The 18447-nt window shown below is 41.7% G+C and overlaps 1 long non-coding RNA gene across 3 annotated transcripts in view; it reads right to left on the minus strand.

Moving 5' to 3' along the window:
• Positions 1-18447, minus strand: part of LOC307214004 — a 583863-nt gene that overhangs the window by 303822 nt on the left and 261594 nt on the right. For 2 of the 3 annotated variants that reach the window (XR_013837817.1, XR_013837818.1), the window contains exon 4: positions 14910-14951. This is a non-coding gene — a long non-coding RNA (uncharacterized lncRNA). Of the gene's footprint in view, positions 1-2740; positions 3229-14909; positions 14952-18447 lie in introns of those variants that run through there. The other variant, XR_013837819.1, reaches the window with a different exon arrangement.

Here is an 18447-nt window from a genome sequence, read left to right on the forward strand (position 1 = left end):
AGGTGCTTTCGAACTGCTAGGTTGGCAGGCGCTGGGACCGAGCAGCGGGAGCGCACCCCGCCGCAGGGATTCGAACCGCCGACCTTTCGATCGGCAAGTCCTAGGCGCTGAGGCTTTAACCCACAGCGCCACCTGCGTCCCAGTGAGAATGATTACCGAATTTTAAATTTTTATGTCATGTGCTGCCTGTTGCAATCTTACCCATCCACTTTTTAAAATAGCAAATTTGTTGGGATGCTTTATTGCAGTGGTTGGGGGAGCATGCAAGGGTCAAACAAACTGTGTGTTTGCACAGGTGCTCTGGAGAATTGGGAATAACAAGCATGCAATTTCACAATGATGCAGCCCAATTAAGGCAATTCGTTTAGTTCAGGCTTCCTCAACCTCGGCCCTCCAGATGTTTTTGGCCTACAACTCCCATGATCCCTAGCTAGCAGGGCCAATGGTTGGGGATGGTGGGAATTGTAGTCTCAAAACATCTGGAGGGCCGAGGTTGAGGAAGCCTGATTTAGCTGATATAAAATTCACCAGAGATCCAGTGGTTGAGAATGAAGACCACTGCAGAAACCACAACCCAAACCTTCCCATTCTTGCAAATTAAAAGGGCGTCACAGCAAAATAGTGATAATCCCTTTGCGGTAGCCAAGCTACAAGTGTGGGTCAATTAGCATCTTTTCCCTCTCCATTGATGCCTAGTCTGAACCAGTCCCAAATCTGTCGGGAGTGACCAGTTCAAGATTCCGGATTTGTTCAAATCCACTGTACATACCTAGTGTATATGCTTTCATTGAAGGAAGAACATAATATAGATATAAGTGAGAGAGTAAGAGAGTAAAAAATTTTGGATGCGTTCTAGATTGCAACACATCCATGGGGCTTTTATTGTTGACATAACTCCAAATGAGTTATGTGAGCCTATAGAGTTTTATTTTCTGCCTCCACAAGGAAAGCCTGGCTAGCTCATGAAAGGCTGTCTTCCTCGCTATAGCCTGTGTGTGCAATGAGGACTTGATAATTTATTCTATGTTGCTCACTTAACCTCTGTAATGAGAACATACTCTCAGTGAGATTTGGTTCTGCTTTCTTTGCTGAAAGAGATATGAGTTATAGTTTGCATTATTCACAAGTTGTGCACCACAAAAGATATCCCACTGCCCTCATTAACCATCACTTAAATCTAAATGAAACTTCTGAATTTCCAACTCAGTGAAAGGATTATGGGATCAAATATAATTAAATCACTGAAAGTGCTTAAATGAACAGCACATGCTAGGTCTCTTGCAATGTTGGGTTCAGCAGTTTATTTTGCCTTCCATTTAAAAGGTTTAATCATTATACTGAAACTAATAAGAAATTAATAGATTTCTAAAATCCTGCAAGCACTGAAGATCTTACAACCATGCATTAATCTTAATTACAAAACGTTATGCTTGAGTTCCTTCCATATGCATGATTACAACATGGGCTGAACTGAAAAAATCTCGTAAACTCTTCAGCAAATATACAAGCCACACTGAATGATGGTCAATAAAATCTTTAAGTAAAACTTTGACAGCAAAGAGCCTGAGCTCTTCATTCACCTGTGTGCCCCTCTGACAGCAATCTGTTTTCAAATGCCTTTAGTATCTGCACCACGGCACATCATAGGAGGTTGACTACTGACATATAAACATGATGGCTCTCTCCATGTAATCTAGGTAAAGGTAAAGGGACCCCTGACAGTTAAGTCCAGTTGCAAATGACTGGGGTTGCAGTGCTCATCTCGCTTTACAGGCCGAGGGAGCCAGTTTTTCCAGGTCATGTGGCCAGCATGACTAAGTTGCTTCTGGCGCAATGGAACACCAAGACCAGAGCAGCGCATAGAAACACCATTTACCTTCCCGCCTGAGTGGTACCGATTAATCTACTAGCATATTTGGCGTGCTTTCAAACTGCTAGGTTGGCAGGAGCTGGGACCGAGCAACAGGAGCTCACCCTGTCATGGGGATTCAAACCACCAACCTTTTGATTGGCAAGCCCAAAGGCTCAGTGGCTTAGACCACAGGTTCCCTGACATTTCAGTTAAGTCAATGTCCATGCACTAAGCAAACTTTCAGAATTTCAAAAGGTCTGTTGAACATGAGCAGGTTGGGGGACAGTGGGCATGCTCTGAACCCTACTCCACGTGTGTGTCACAGAATCATAGAATGATAGCACTGTAGAGTTGGAAGGGACCCCAAGGATCATCTAGTCCAACTGTTTGCAATGAAGGAATCTCAACTGAAGCATCCCTGACAGGTCGCCATCCAATCTCTGCCTAAAAACCTCAAATGAAGCAGAGTCCACAACATCCTGACTGAGTCCATTCCACTGTCAAACTGTGACACACACACACCAGGTTGTATTTATGGCTTCAGATTCCATATGTTTCAGTTGTTGGGAAACCAAAGTCCGTCGTCCCGTCCCGTCCCCCCCAGGTAATTTCTGTAGTGATCTTTTTTAAAGACAAAAACAAAACAGAATACATCCATTTCCATACACAAAAACAATAGGAAAAATGAACAAAAGGTTTATCGGAGCCATATTGACTAAAAAAAACCTAAACCAGTTGTGGGCAGATGGTGAGGCTATGCTATAGTACGTTTGTTTTGTCAGCCATACTCAAAAATGTTATCACTGGGCTCCAGAATAAAACATTGTTTTGTTTATTTAGGATTTCGGTTCCTACATTGCATTAGTGAAACATCAAACAATTGTGTCATCCTGGGTAATCTATCACACATAAAATCTTAAGTGATAACTTTGCCCTTCTTAAATGTGCATTTTTCTCATTCATGGACAAGTTGCATCTGATGGTCTCTCCCTACAGCCTGTAGAAATGTTCCCTCACTTGAATCCATTAGCACTTCTTTTTTAACTAAGTGTCAGAAACAAATATGACACTTTTTCCTGAGAAAATGTTTTAGAACTTTGGCTGCCGTTTTAACTTTTGACATTGTTAACTTAGAATGGGTCTGTGAAGCAAGGAGCCAGTTCCCCGATGGAGCGGTATTATCTCCCGAATAAAAATCAATGCTCAGGTACTGAAGGGAGAGATATAAATTAAAATTTACTCTATAGGCTCAAGGAGGATAAGCTGATAACTCTGCTAGAAGTTGTTTTCTGTGTGCATCGGTACCTCTTCCAGCCACTGCTTCATCTTTCATTTCTAGATTTAAAAACTGGGACAATACACAAGAGACAGAATACCTGTAAAAAGAAAAAGGCCATGCTAAAGGTTGGAGCTACTCCTTTGAGGAAGTCCCATCATCTGCCATAATGAGAACGCTAAATCTACACAAAGGTCATGTGTGAACATTCATTGGAACAATTACGTTGATTGGGGAAACAGCAGCCAGAATAGGACCCAGTTAAGCCCAAGTACTTAAAAGTATCATATTACTTTCAATGGAGCAATTACTCCAGCTTAATTGATTTGAAATTGTAGCCTAAAGGCCTGATCTCCCTGTATGTGCATAAGGAGTTGAGAAAAGGTTACTGGGGTGGTAGGCAACAACCTTCTGAATGCTTACTTTCATAGAAAAATAGCAAGCAACCCAGAAAGCTATGAATATAATAAATCCACAACCATTCCCACACTGAAGAGAAAGGAAGCATGTTTGCATTATTCGGCAGAGACAGAAGGTTAGCAGAAGTAGGAAGTCTATTCCCAGCTGAGAGGTGGATAAAAACCTCAGTCTGCCCAGACCTTTCTGCTGAAGAACAGCAGCCTGCTGGGGGAGTCACTACCCCATCCACCAACAGCAAAAACTTTGCCACATCTGCAGCCATAACTTTGCCATTACCAGAGAAGAAGCCTACTTATTCAGACGCCACCATTGACTCAGAAAGGAAGCTGGTATATAAATAGAATTAAAAAGTTAAAATAAATAAATATGAAAATGTAAAATACTTATTTCAAATAAGATGACAGTGGCAGTGTGATCCTAAACACACACTGAGCTCAAGGATACTTACTCCCTAGCAAGTATGTTTATGATCTGAGAATTATGGCCAAATATCCTTTGCAGCATTGCAAGGGCCACTAGGGTGTCTCTCTCACATGGCACATTACGTTATTTAGCCATCCCAAGCGAATGTTCATACATCCATTCAATAGCCTGAGACTGTCATTATTTCTTCATAAGCTATGCTGAGCATATGTTGCGGAATGATGTGAATCCTTATAATTCCTGTAATAAGGACAAGGGCACCCAAGAGCAAGTACTTGTTCACACAGTGCATAGTTTAAACTATGGAATTTGCTACCACAAGATGTGGTGATGGCCACCAATTTAGAAGGCTTTAAAGTAGGATTAAATCAATCAATGGAGAACAAGGCTATCCAGCTATCTCCAGAAGCTGCATACTTCTAAGTACCAGTTGCTTGGAAACAACAAAAAGTGTGGGGACTGCTGCATTCATGCCCTGCTTGTGGGCTTCTCATAGGCATATGATTGGCCACTGTGGGAAGCAGGCTTCTGGACCAGATAGGCCTTTAAGTATGATCCAGCAGGGCTGCTCTTCTTATGCAGGTTCATAGGTACATACATAGATAGGCTTCTTGCCTGAGAGAGGATGGAGCCACAGCTAAGTTCACCCCACTGTGCCGCTAAGAAGCTTTTCTTCCGCTTCCATGAATACTGAGGGGGTGAAAGTCATTTCCAAAGGAGCCGCTTAATGTGCAATGACTAATAGGCAGACGAATCAATAATTTACAAAAGTAAAAAGCCGAAGTACATGAAAGAAAAATTAACCTCTGTTTAGGTAGTATGTGTTCACCTTTTTGTGGCCTTAATTAGAATGCATAGTCAAACTAGGCCTGCCCTTTCAAATCTTTATCTGAAGTTTCTAATATTGATATTAAAATAGAAGTGTGTGGTACTTAGGGTCAGATCTGATTAAGATCAGCATTTGCTTTAGCATTCTTTAAAGCAGTATACAGCAGGAAAAGCAGACAAAGAAAAGAAAGGGTTTTTAAAGTAGAATATCAATCGTTCTCAAGTCCTTTCCCCTTTCTGTTTTGATCACAATCATCAAGTGCAAATTAAGAGGAAATGAACAGAGTGAACGGCATGGTCCCAGTTTAGCTAGAGTTAGTTGCATTTATGTCTCATTGAAGATAATGGGACAAGGTTTTCACAAATAACTTAAGCTCAATTGATTTCAATGGGATTTAAACATCACTCAACTGGATAAAGTTTTGAAATGAAAACTCAAAAACAAATATTGTTTCTGATATTTATATGAACAGTTATTATGAGAACACAAGTTCAGAAATCCTGACACCTTGTTTTCTACCCATGAAGTTTATCTATAAGCTCACCAAGCACTCCCTCTAATAGCAGGCTCACCTGCTGAGTGCTAACAGGATTTGTGCATGGGAGTATTTAGAGGTGTGCAGCCTCTGAACCTGAATATAGCCTGATAGCCTTGCCCACCCATCCATATCTTTGCCCAGTTTAGAAAGGAGGTTCCTTTTATACTTTTTTGCTCTCATACAGGAACAGCCAACAGAGGTTCATTAGGTGCATCCAGATTGCCACGGTTTTGCAAGCAGGATTCAAACACATGCTTCAAAATAGGTTTTCACAGTTAAAGTGGATGAAAACATTCTGTCTCCTTAGCAGTACAAATTCTTTTTATTTATTTTTTTAAAAAACTGGCTTTTTGAATGGACACGCACTGAAAAGTGTGGGAAGACATATAAGTACCACATAAGCAAATCAGGATTGATGCTTAATGAAGACTGGGCATAGTCCAATCTCTAGATAAGTTTCTGCAAGCAAATCAGAATGAATGCAGCATTTAAAAATTGTGTGGAGGAGCCCATAATAATTTGAGGCCTGTAGCAAACCTTCTTTGATGTCCATACTAAGGAGGCAGATGTTAGACAAACCCTTTGAATTTGAGCCAGCCTAAGTCACATATCAAGGGAGGGCTACATTGGTGGCTCGATGGGAAGCTACAGCCTACTTAACCCCAGCCTTAGCAGAAGCAAACTTGCAATCCTATTCACCTATTTTCCATAGTCTAGGGAACTTTTTCAAGCTACCGATAATATTGGCTCTATGGTGCAAAAGAATAATAATAACATTACCGTAAACAGTACTTTTCCCCTGGAAGTTTCATATTTTACTATACAAACAGGTCATCTAATTTTATAGTCTACAGACATCAAGCGCACTTCAAAGAGAATGACACATGCCATTGTACTCCAGCCCGTGCTGCTTGCAGAGAGCAAAGGGGCTTGCTCTAAGCCATCAATTCAGAAAGAAAAGCAGATGAACTACCTAATAAACAATAAAAATCAGATCGTAAAACATTCTTGTCAATATGTCAGAGAGCTGGTAACCAGTGAAGGTTGACTAACAAAGGGGTCATACCATCTGATTTCTTGTTCCCAACAAGGACACAAGCAGATGAGCTTTTTTTTCAGGTCCAGTGAATCTTTATGGATCCTGTTCTGGGAGGGAGTCATATATTAGAGCCATCAATTTGGCTAGGATAAACTGAACGGTAAGAACAAAGAGCTGGCTGTGTGAAAAGTAAATGTGGGTAAAATTATGCAGGTAAATGTATTAAGCAGCCATGGTGCACTCACTTCTGCTGTCATAATATTGAACAGGAAGAGCATGGTCTGCTAGCATTGGAAAATGTGTGTAAATAAAGTTGTACAAGTAATTGAGGAGAAAAACTCATTAAGCTTAATAGAAATAAATACGCATGTCAGAGGATCTTGATTTCTGGAAAACAAGCTGCCATAACAAAGCACAATGAAATATGAATGATCCAGCAGAATTGTAGATGACAAGCCTACACAGTGGTGTTTTCCTTATTTTCAAGGATGTGTGTCATCCCTGAGTGCAGTTGTTGGGGGGGGGGGATAATTTGATTCAGTTCTCATTTAAAAGTGACCTTACCTAAATTTGGTCTGCATCCAAAAACAAAATGCAGACCAAAACACAGACATCCTTTGAATTTTGCAAGTCTCTGAATTTTGCAGTGCAGTTCTCCAGTGAAATCATGTGTACAAAAATGGGTATAACAGTGTGATGTGTGTATATAAATGGCTATTTTAGTGGAAACAACAAGCAAAATGTAAATGGCTTCAAAAGCATTTCTATATCAGGCAAAACTGCATATAAAAATTTGTACATTGGGAGAAACTTGCACTAAAATGCTGGTGAATTTTCATTAGGACTGAACAAAAATCACAAACTGATGTGGAAATGTGGAGGACTGAAGTTAAGATGGGAGAAGCGAGAGACTGAAACTTACATGGTTGCCCATCAATACATTCAAATTAAAGTTTGACTTCTTGGCAATCTTGGATCACATATTTAGAGAACAAAGGTGCAATGCGACCAGTTTTTTTATCTAGTCAATTTCAATGAAGAAGGCATGTGTTTAACTCTCCTCTCTTGAAATGAATGCAAAAGTGCCTCGTTGGTAAGGTGAGGTGATCACATCAACTAGCAGGTTTGGATGCTTTTAACAGCACAATCCACTTTGAAATATACCCTATATATAGGGACATACTCCCTAGTAACTGTGTAAAATGGCAGCCAGGCAGAGCAGTTCCCATCCCTCTTGTGCAGGGCAACTGTATGTTGTTACTGAACAGCATAGAGGTGTTCCTTCACCCAGCTCTCCCAGCTAAGCTGGCCTCTTACCAGCCACCTCCAATGGAGTGACTCAAACATCCCTTCAACTGTGTAGCATTTCCCCCATTCACCTGTTGAATGTGCAGACAGGTGGGAGGGTCCCCTATGGGATGCCCAACAGCCATAAACAGAAGGTGGCCCTGAAGGGGCATACCAGAGGTGCGGAGGGGCTGAGCTGGCCTGCAATGACATGGGGCCCAATTGCTGGAGCACTCTTAATGCCCCCTCCCCCTCCCCAGCTGTCTTGCAGGGATGTGGTAGTGGCCCTCCTGCTATTTAAAAGCCTGCCAACTCAGGGGGGGGGGTGCAGGGGGTAAGAGATGTAGCTCAAGTAGCAGGCATGCTTGTCTAACCCATGGGGCACAAGGCACCAAAATGCTCCCTTGTCTCATATCCATTGAAATAATAATAATAATAATAATAATAATAATAATAATAATAATAATTTATTATTTGTACCCCGCCCATCTGGCTGGGTTTCTCCAGCCACTCTGGGCGGCTTCCATAGAAACCAAAAATACACTAAAATATCACAGATTAAAAACTTCCCTGAACAGGGCTGCCTTAAGATGTCTTCTGAATGTCAGGTAGTTATTTATCGCTTTGACATCTGATGGGAGGGCGTTCCACAGGGCGGGCGCCACTACCGAGAAGGCCCTCTGCCTGGTTTCCTGTAGCTTTGCTTCTCGCAATGAGGGAACCGCCAGAAGGCCCTCGGCACTGGACCTCAGCGTCCGGGCAGAACAATGGGGGTGGAGACGCTCCTTCAGGTATACTGGGCCGAGGCCATTTAGTGCTTTAAAGGTCAACACCAGCACTTTGAATTGTGCTCGGAAACGTACTGGGAGTCAATGTAGGTCTTTCAAGACCGGTGTTATGTGGTCTCGACTGCACAATGTCTCCCTCATAATTCCCCAGCTTGAGCTGAAGTAATCGTGCTGGAAAGATGCATGAAAGAATGAAAATATTTTCCCGCAATAGAACCATTTTCTTATCCATGGCACTTAGGCTCCTAGGGCTTTGGTTGATTAAGCAGGGTTCTGTGATGAACTCTCCGAGAGGCAATCTATAAATGAGGCAGCTTACAGTTCTGTGACACTTGAGATGCACTCGGTCTGATATCAATAAATAGAAAAAGAATATTTTTTTTAAAATGTATCGGAATCTAATCCCGCGTCAGGAAATAATTACACCAGAAGCACCATTTGCAATGCAGAGTGCCAAGATGAGGCCGGAAAGTTGCTCTGGCATGAATGATATTCTCACATCAGTCTGAGGTGGTAAGGGCTATCTACATATTTATCAGGAATCCCATTTCCAAAAGAAAGGAAATCATTGCTTGGAGGGAAGTCAGATAATTGTATATGTCAGTTTTAGAAGAAATTCTTGATATAAGAATGGCTGAGATGAGATGAGAACTAAACCTGTTTGCTTAGTAAAGCAAATACAATATTCCCTAAAATATAGTGTACAATGTACATTGATCCAAAGGCAGGACAGAAATTCAATTAAGCCCTAGGAGGAGGCAGGTGTACAAACACAGCTGTCAGGAGAGTAAAAACAATGGACTGTAAAATGATTTGCATGCAAATACCTTTGTAGATCAGAGAGGAGGACACCTAAATTCCTTTTCTCCTTCACTGTATCCACTTGAATTCCTATGAATTTGGCTCCCATGAGCTTTTGATCTGCCCCCACTTCTATTTTTATGGGCTGTGTCAACTAAGGCAATACAATAAATACATTTATAAAGGCAATACAGTCTGGCTATGCAAAAGAACAGGCCCTCCAGATGTTTTGGGACTACAACTCCCATCATCCCTAGCTAACAGGACCAATGGTCAGGGATGATGGGAATTGTAGTCCCAAAACATCTGGAGGGCTGAGTTTGCCTGTGCCTGCAAAAGAAGGACTCAAGTAGGGGAAGCATAGCAGTGTGTGTAGCCTATCAATACAAGAAAGCCAGAAATAGCTCTGCAGTTTTAGTTGTTGTTTTAGTTGTTATTTAGTATTTTTATCCTGCTCTTCTACAGTAACAGCTTATGAAAAATGACAGATGGAAAAGTTAATGTGTAGATTCATGAACATCTCCAAGAGCTCTTTTTACATTTGTTTTTGCCACATTCTTGTAATAATAGAATCATATCCAATCTTAGTTTATGGTCATGTTTTACAGAGGTGTATGTCTGTTCCAGAAGTCATACATCATGATACATAAATGTCCCATTTAGACTGCCTAAATCCTTCAAGTGTTCATCTGTAAACTTTCTTTGGCTGATGGTTAATGTTTTCCCAACCTGCTAAAGGCAGCAGTTGTGGGTCTCCTGTGGTCCCTAAGGTCCTAATTTCAAAAGTTTTCTTTTCTGAACTCTGGCAAAAATGATCTGCCCCTCCTCAGGCAGGTATGGAGGAAGAAAGAGGGAGATGGGGAAAGAAAAATCAGAAAAGGAGAAACGGGGTACCTTTCAGAAAGAGAGTGGGGAGACTGTGTGGAGAAGGGTGCAAAAAGAAGTCTTTTTGCTCATGCTCTGTCTGCTGCTGGCTTTAGCTGCTTCCACAGCTGGCTTGTGCCCTGTCCTCAGATTACATTCCTTGTGGCCCTTAACAGGGGTAGGCAGATTGTCCATCCTTCCTCTAAAAGATGTGTGCTTGGGTGGGAAGGTGCCCCCCTTGCATTCCTGCCAGCCTTGGAGAGAGAGGAATGAAGAAACGGGCACCAGCTAGTGGGTTTGCTGCTGCATAAGTGAAGCTATCTAGAGTGCAGCTTTAATTGGCCACCTCCCTAAGGAGTTATTCAGTGCAACTTATTACTGGTCTAATAACACTGGATTTAATTCAAGGCTCTCTAGTTCCCCAGAAAGGAGGGGGGAGATAAGACAGAGCAATAAAGACATTTGTGGGATTAGGCTGTAATAAGTCACATGTCTGAAATAAGTTTCATTTCAATTCCTTGCCCAGAATTAGAGCAGGAAGAATAGGAAAGTGTGGTTTGTTTCTGCCTAGTACAGCTGACAGTAACTGCTAGAAGCATCTGTCATTTACAAAAGTTAAGAGAAAGGAGATGGATTCAAATTGAGAGAATTTATTGTATTTTCTTACATGCCACACACTTTCAATCAATGCACAGATGAGAAAGAGATCCTGGCTGTTTGCCTTACCCCAACCTGTGTGTAGCCACTGGTGCCAATCTTGATGTGTGGACACTGAGTGGAACACAATAACAATCTATATGCACATACAACTTTACAAGAGTAGGGCTGGTACACAAAATCAGAAACCATAGTGAGAGCAGGATTTCCAACCACAGGTATGGACCTCTATGTGCATACAGTTGTGTGGTTTTTGTTTGTTTGTTGTAGGACCCATGGCTATGTTCCACCCAACGCATGAAGGCTGGGGAAAGGGCTGCAGGACATACAGAGATCAGGCATGGGACCAGCCAGCACAATCTTGTTTGCCTCTGTGCATTGATTTAAATGTGGAGGAGGGTATGAGAAGAGGGCTCATTTAACATCAAACACTTGAACTAGGAGACTATATATAGATATGACTTCCAGTCTGCTCCAGAGAGTCCACCAAGATTTTAAGGGTGTGGGTGAGGATTCTACATTGTGCAAGTGAAGCCTGTTGCCGAAGTGAAATGGCAGCACTGGCTACAACCATATTATTTGTTGCTTTTTGCTATGTCCCTAACCAAGAATACAAAGAAAAGGCTGGCATGAATTCTGCATTGTATGATTACTGCCATTTGTTTTGTTTAGATGGACACTTCTAATTTTGAGAAAGGTCTTGCACTGAGCCTAAGCATTAAACATTCAAGCAGCTAGAATGCCTGTTTCATCATCATTACAAGAAAACATTTATGATATTTCTTCATATACCTCAATTACCATAATGTTTACCCTTTCCCTTCTCATTGCAGTTAGCAGATTCCCACCAAAGACATTTTGTTTGGAGAAATTTGTATCACTTTTCACAAATGAGGCATGTGATCGTTAATGGAAGCAACAACATGCATTGTGGGCTGATGATAAGAATTCTACTGCCATCATGAGCATTTTTTCTTTATAACAAGTAAAACAGCAACACCTTTTTATCAAATATCCATACTTCATTTGCATTCCAAATATGTGCTAAATTAAATGATGTAAATGTTTTTCCTGTCAAAAGTATTGTGTTAAATGACTGAACATTAAACAAAGCCAGCTATTATTTTGTTTTACTACAGACTTTTCTCTTCTTAAATATGACACCTCCTGCATAAAAGGTTCTATCTGAATATAGAAATATACAATAAATGAATACGCTAAGAGGTTAAGATAGTTAAGGTTTTTTATAACACACAGTGAACATTGGAATATTCAGAATAGACAAAAGAAAGTAGGCCTTCAAAAAGTGCATAGTTAAACTATGCAGTTTGCTCTGACAAGATGCCAACACTTTGGAGGGAGGATTAGACATATTCATGGAAGATACAGCTATCAATAGCTACTAGCCACAATGGCTATTTTCTCCTTCCTCTGTCAGAGGCAGCCTCCAAATAGTTGCTGGGAATCATAAGTGGAGAGAATGCTTCCCATTGTGAATCAGGCCAAAGACCCATCTAGTCCAGCTTCCTATTCTCACAGGGGGCAAGCAAATGCCAAAAACACTCTCTTCACCTGTGATTCCCACTGGTATACAGAGGCAGACTAGTAGCAGAGGTGGTTTTAGGGTAGCATGACTGCTGCGGCCGCACTGGGCTCCACACTGCAGGGGGCGCCACAACAATGCTGTAGAATGGAATGTGAGAGGGGAGGTGGCGCCAAATTTTAGGATTGCACAGGGTGCCGCTGAAATTTGAGAGCCCGAATTCTGCCAATGCTAGTTGCCATTGAAAACCTTGTTCTCCCTCTGTTTGTATAATCATCTTCTAAACCCCATGGAAAGGGACACCACAAAACGTAATACATGGAAAGATAAGTGCATTTTTCCATAGTTTGGGTGACCTGGAACTGTGGAACATTCCTTTGCAGGCAGAGAAACCTTTTCCACCAGCAGTCTTATTAAAAACTCAGACACAACAACCCAAGCATTAGAAAACAATATATAATGCAAGTACCATATTTTTTGGGGGGGGGTATATAATGCATTGATGTAACTACTGGGGGCAGAGCAGAAGAAAACACAGTATAGAAAAGAATCCTCAAGTTTCATACATATTTATTTTTGGAATGAGCTTTGAGTTGAAACACCCCACCCCCACACATACAAAAACAACAGAGAAATTAGGCCAGATGGTCCTTCTCTCATTCTGTCATAACTTATGTTCTTGGCCACTGCTGAAATTAAAGATAAGTCAGAGACCAAAATATCTCCATCCTTTCCTAATTGCTCAACAGTGATGCATCTGGCTTAAAATGCCCCTCTCCAATTCCCAGTAATTACTGGATTTAACCTTATGTCCTCCTGCCCAAACACATCCATCGTTGCAATTCTGCCATGAACATGAACTCTATTTTTTACCACCTGCAACTGAAGGAATGCTTCTGCCACACAGCTGAACAAAGCATAGGCAAGCAGCAACCATGCTGCTGTCACTTCAGAAACAAAGATTTGGCATGGACCCCATTTCAGACTTGGAATTATAGAGTGCTTCTCTCCTCGTGCTAAGTCTGAGATGGTGCACAAAGATCACTTGCCTTATAATTTTGGCGATGCAGAACAGAACACCACCCTCAACCATAGAAACAATTCCAATGTTAGAGTAAAAAGTCACTGGCAAGTAGGATGTTGCAGTCATCGTGAACCTGCTAGATTACACATGGGAAGCTGAAAGATAATCTAACTTCATAGTTCTCAAGGCAGTGTATTTGGAACTCACTGAAGAATTACCAAATGCAACTGTTGCAGTTTGCTGAAAAAACTAGTGCTGTGCCAGAACCTCTCCTCCAATTTCTGAGAAGGTTTATTCACCCATGAAAAAGATTTTCCCTTTGTTGCCTCATTCAGAGTGTTTTAGAATTTATTTTTATTGTTGGTGTATGCAGGTTTGGAATTAATTTATTGTTATGAAATGGTTGTGGTTGTTGTTTTCTTGCCATTAACCATTTGCACTCTGCAGTCTCCCCAACTGCCAGCACTTCCTGATCTCAAAAAGCCCCATGGGAAATTAGTCAATGCCTTTTTTGAGATGAGGCGGGACATGGCAAGGGGGTGGTATCTGCAATATATAAAATACTACTCCAAGACACTTCAGACTCCCTCACCAATTGGAGCATGACATAGGATACAAAATAAACCCCATCCAATGGTCAAAATATGGTCTAAATCACCATTTAAATCCATCTCAGCCAAAAGAAGAGAACTTACCCTGAAATTTATCGATAAATGGTATCTAACATCACAGAAGCTGGTGCTGATACATACAAGGACCTCATCCAAATGCTGGAGAGGCTGCACCTCTATAGACACATACCTCCACATGTGATGGGAACGTCCCAAAATTCAATCCTTTTGGATGTCAGTGCTACTAGAAATATCCAAAATAACAAAACAGGTAATAGAAGCAACTCCAGAACTAGCCATATTGTTTTCCAGGACAACACACACAACATGACAAGGTGCTCAGAACTCTCTTATTTATCAGCCAGAAACTTAACTAGACGCTGGAAGGACCTATCAAGAGTGGACATAGAACACTGGCGCCAAAATGTATGGAAAACCGCCCTATTAGAAAAGCTAACCAACAAACTTAAACTAACACGGGGACAAGCAACAGAGGATGCCTTCACTCCAGTGTGGCTCCCCTTTATCACACATACAGCACAATAAGACAATGACCTCTCCCCCAACAAAGCATATAAATAAATAGAGCTAATCTGACCCAACAACACACACACACACATACATACAAACCACACTGCAACCAACTGAATGCAACCAATCAAGTTCTGGACCCCCTAATATCTCACAATGTCAATACAAACAAATAAATGTACAAATAAAGGACCTACCCACATGATGCAAATGAACCCTACACTAACACTATGCAATAGAACGAGGTAACATTACCCTCCAACTCCCTCGTTCCCTCTTTGTCCCCCAACTGCATAGCAATAGTGTTTCTTACTGAACGTAAACAAACAGTGAAAAAGACTATGACTCGAAAATGGAGACACAATGTTTGTTTTGTAACACAATAAAACATTTAATAAATTTTTTAAGCCCCATGGGAGCAGTTACCTTGTGATGGTCTTCCTCTGGACAGTGCCAAAATCTGCAGTCCTGTAAGGAATGGAAGATATGCCACTTGAGAACAATAATATATTCCAGAAGCCTCAGTGTTGTATTGTATTGCACCTTTGTATGCAAGCTACCTTAGCTGAGGCCAGTTCCCAGGACCACCAGTTTCTTTACCATTGTATTTACTTTTCCCCATGGTAGCATCAGACCACATTGATCATCTTCACCATAAGAAAAATTTGCTTGTTTTCAGCATCATTATCAACTACATTAGTATGCTTACAGATCCTTTTTCTCATGGCAAATGAATTAGATAATGTACCATACGTCTGTAATCATGAGCATTGTGGTCAGCCTTTGGTTAATCCAATCTATTGGTAAATTCAGTGCTTTTTTTCTGGGGGGAAGCAGGGCTACGCATACCCCTAAACATTTTGTGTCTCTCAGTTTGGCCTCACTGAGGGGCAATATTTCAATACGAGTAGGAAAACGAGAGTACTCCTAGACATTTTTTTTTAAAGAAAAAAGCACTTGAGTAAATTGACCTTTCAAATTGCACAGAACTCTTCTGGTATGAACAAGAGTGTGCATGCAACGAACTTGTCATGAACTCTTGAATTACCAGGAGCGGCTGGGGGTAGGGGTGTCATTGGAGAACTGGGATGGCAAGGCAACAAGATGGCAGTTTGGGCACACCAGCAGGTGCCAATCTGCACCTCTCCCTTGTGAACCTGGACCACCCAATTTCATTGCCATCCTGCTTCGTCCCCTGAACATCCTGGCATGCAGCAGAAATGGTGGTACCAGAACAGCAGGTCTGTGGCAGCACTCCTCCATGCTTGCTGCTCCTGCTTACCACATATTATCTGCTGGAGACGAATTTATTTCAGAGGACTTGTTTTCATAACATTAATGAAGTGCAATTGTTGTCAGTAGTCATTCTGAAGTCTGCCTTCACTTTTTATTTTTATTTTTGCCACTTTGTACATTTTGGTGACCTTCCATGGTGACCGGTTTGGTGACCGGTGAACTTATACCACTCCTTTACAAAAAAACAAAAGGTTACATTAAAATTGTCTTTCTTGCCATGTTCTTTTGGCTCTGGCAATAATTCTGGCCAGAAATCATATGCCTTGTACTGTGTCAGTGGGTTATTTTCTCGCTGTTATTATTATCATTATCATGATTGTCATCATTATTTGTGAATCTGTCATTTGGCAGCCCTTCTCTCCAGGTGTCTAATTGCCATCTCCATCAGTAGAATGATTTGTCAGCCACAGCCTGGTTTCCTTGGCCATAGCATTGCGGAGCCTCTCCAGAGGAGCATTAACAGGATGGAGAAAGGAGGTCATCAGCTAGTATATCTACAGTATGACTGCCTCTTTGTTTCAAAGAGAGAATTGTTAAGAAAAGTATTTCTATCTCTCCACATGCCATCCCGAATGCTACTAAAACCAGCAGCCTTCTGGCTTCCATGCATACATAATACGAGCTTCATGCCAGAACTCAGGGTATTTGGCAACCAAATACTATAATGACATATCCATGGCTATGTACTAATGGGCTTAGTAATGCATTAGAGCTCTCAGAATATCACGGGCTTTCTTGTGGATATACTGATCCATAATCAGAGATGAACAAAATTCACAAGTTTCCACATGCAGTTTAAAACCCCACATCAACAAAGAACAGGTACCATTGTTCTTGATCACAATGAAGAATGTGTAGCAAATTACCAGTGTAGAAATGAAAGTTTAACAATAACCCAGTTGGTAATTATAAAATAGGAAGGAATAAAAACTCTGCAGGTGTTTGGTCATGAACCTTTTAAAAATATATATATAAAAGCTAGCATGTATATCTATTCATCAAAGTGCTGGGTTTTTACAAACAAAGCTTTGAATGACAAGTGAGTTTTCAAAGCATGCTTCAGGCATTCCTTTAAAGAAAGTAAACAGGCAACCTTATTTTATTAAATAATTTGAGAAAATAGCAATTAAAGGCACCAATAGTTCATGTATTTGTCAATATCAGTTTAACAAAACAAATTTGCTCATGCAAACTGTTTCTAAATTTCCATCTGAGGTATACAAAGGGAAGTAATTGTGTCTGCATCTAGCATGGACAGGCAAGAGACAGGGTCCCAGATGGCCCACCATGGCTAATTCTGGCATCATCAGAAGAGACGAAGAGCCTGGTGGGCAAGACCCATCTAGTCCACCATCCTGTCCTCACAGCAGTCAACCACATGCCTTTGGGAAACCCTCAATCACCACCTCAGGGCAATAGTGCTTTCCTCATGTTTGATTCTCACTAAGAGCTTCTCCACACTTCCACTTGTGCAATGTCTAGTAAGCCCAGGTCAGAGAGGTTTTCCATTTGACCTGTGCTTTCAAGGCATGGGGTTGAGCAATTTCCCCCTTGCCCTGCTCCTTTCCAAGAGAAAACTCGTGATTCAGCAGTAGATTGGAACAAATGGCAATCTGGGGGAAACTTGAATTGTCATTTGCTCTGACTGAGTGCTAAAAAGTGGTTTTCCATGAGGGAAAGCAGCAGGGCAAGAGGAAGTATGGATAAGACCTCACTGGTATTTAGAGGTTTACTCAGGGGTCAGCAACCTTTTTCAGCTGTGGGCCAGTCCACTGTCCCTCAGACCTTGTGAGGGGCCAGACTATATTTTTTTTTGGGGGGGGGGTGAACGAATTCCTATGCCCCACAAATAACCCAGAGAAGCATTTTAAATAAAAGGACACATTCTACTCATGTAAAAACACGCTGAAACCTGGATCTTCCGCGGGCCAGATTGAAAAGGTGATTGGGCCAGATCCAGCCCCCGGGCCTTAGGTTCCCTACCCCTGGTTTACTGTCTCCGACAGCGAGACAGAACGCTGCCATTGGGGTTGGTAGCCTACTTTTTTAAAGCTAATCAAGTTGGTGACCCTCTCTTATGGGAGCAAATGCCACAGTTTAACTAGATGCTGTGTGAATAAGTACTTTCTTGTATCTGTCCTGAATCTTCCAACATTCAGCTTCATTGGAGCTCCCCAAGGTCTAGTATTATATAAGAGGGAGGGGATAGTGGTGCCAAACTATGGAATATTTTGCCATGGACAATGTGACTGGTCCCTTTCAGCCCCCACCTAAGCATCTTTCTGCCTGAGTCTGTTTTTCACACCAGTGGCTGCTCACCCTTTCACAGGTGGGTGACGGCTGCCTCCCCCTTGCTCTTAGCCGCCATCCCTGAGAGGTCAGAGCTCATGCAGCCAGCCCGCTATCTGGCAATTTTCCCGGCCAGCCAGTCTGCTGGGTGTGATTGCCTGCCAAAACCTGTTGTTTAAATGGGCCAATCAGAGGCCCTTATTGCCAGGCGTTGTCTGCTTTCATGCCCAGCCAGTCAAGCAATGCATTTAAGCTGGCTGCACTGGACACCAACACATTTTTTACTTTTTATTTTAATTTCCTGTTGTTTTTAATTGTCTGTCACTAGTGCTGCTCAGTGTCCTGGTGTGTGTGTTTTGAAGCAGGGTGCCCATCAGAT

This window comes from Podarcis cretensis (genome assembly GCF_951804945.1).
Source record: "Podarcis cretensis genome assembly, chromosome: 4".
Classification (NCBI taxonomy): domain Eukaryota; kingdom Metazoa; phylum Chordata; class Lepidosauria; order Squamata; family Lacertidae; genus Podarcis; species Podarcis cretensis.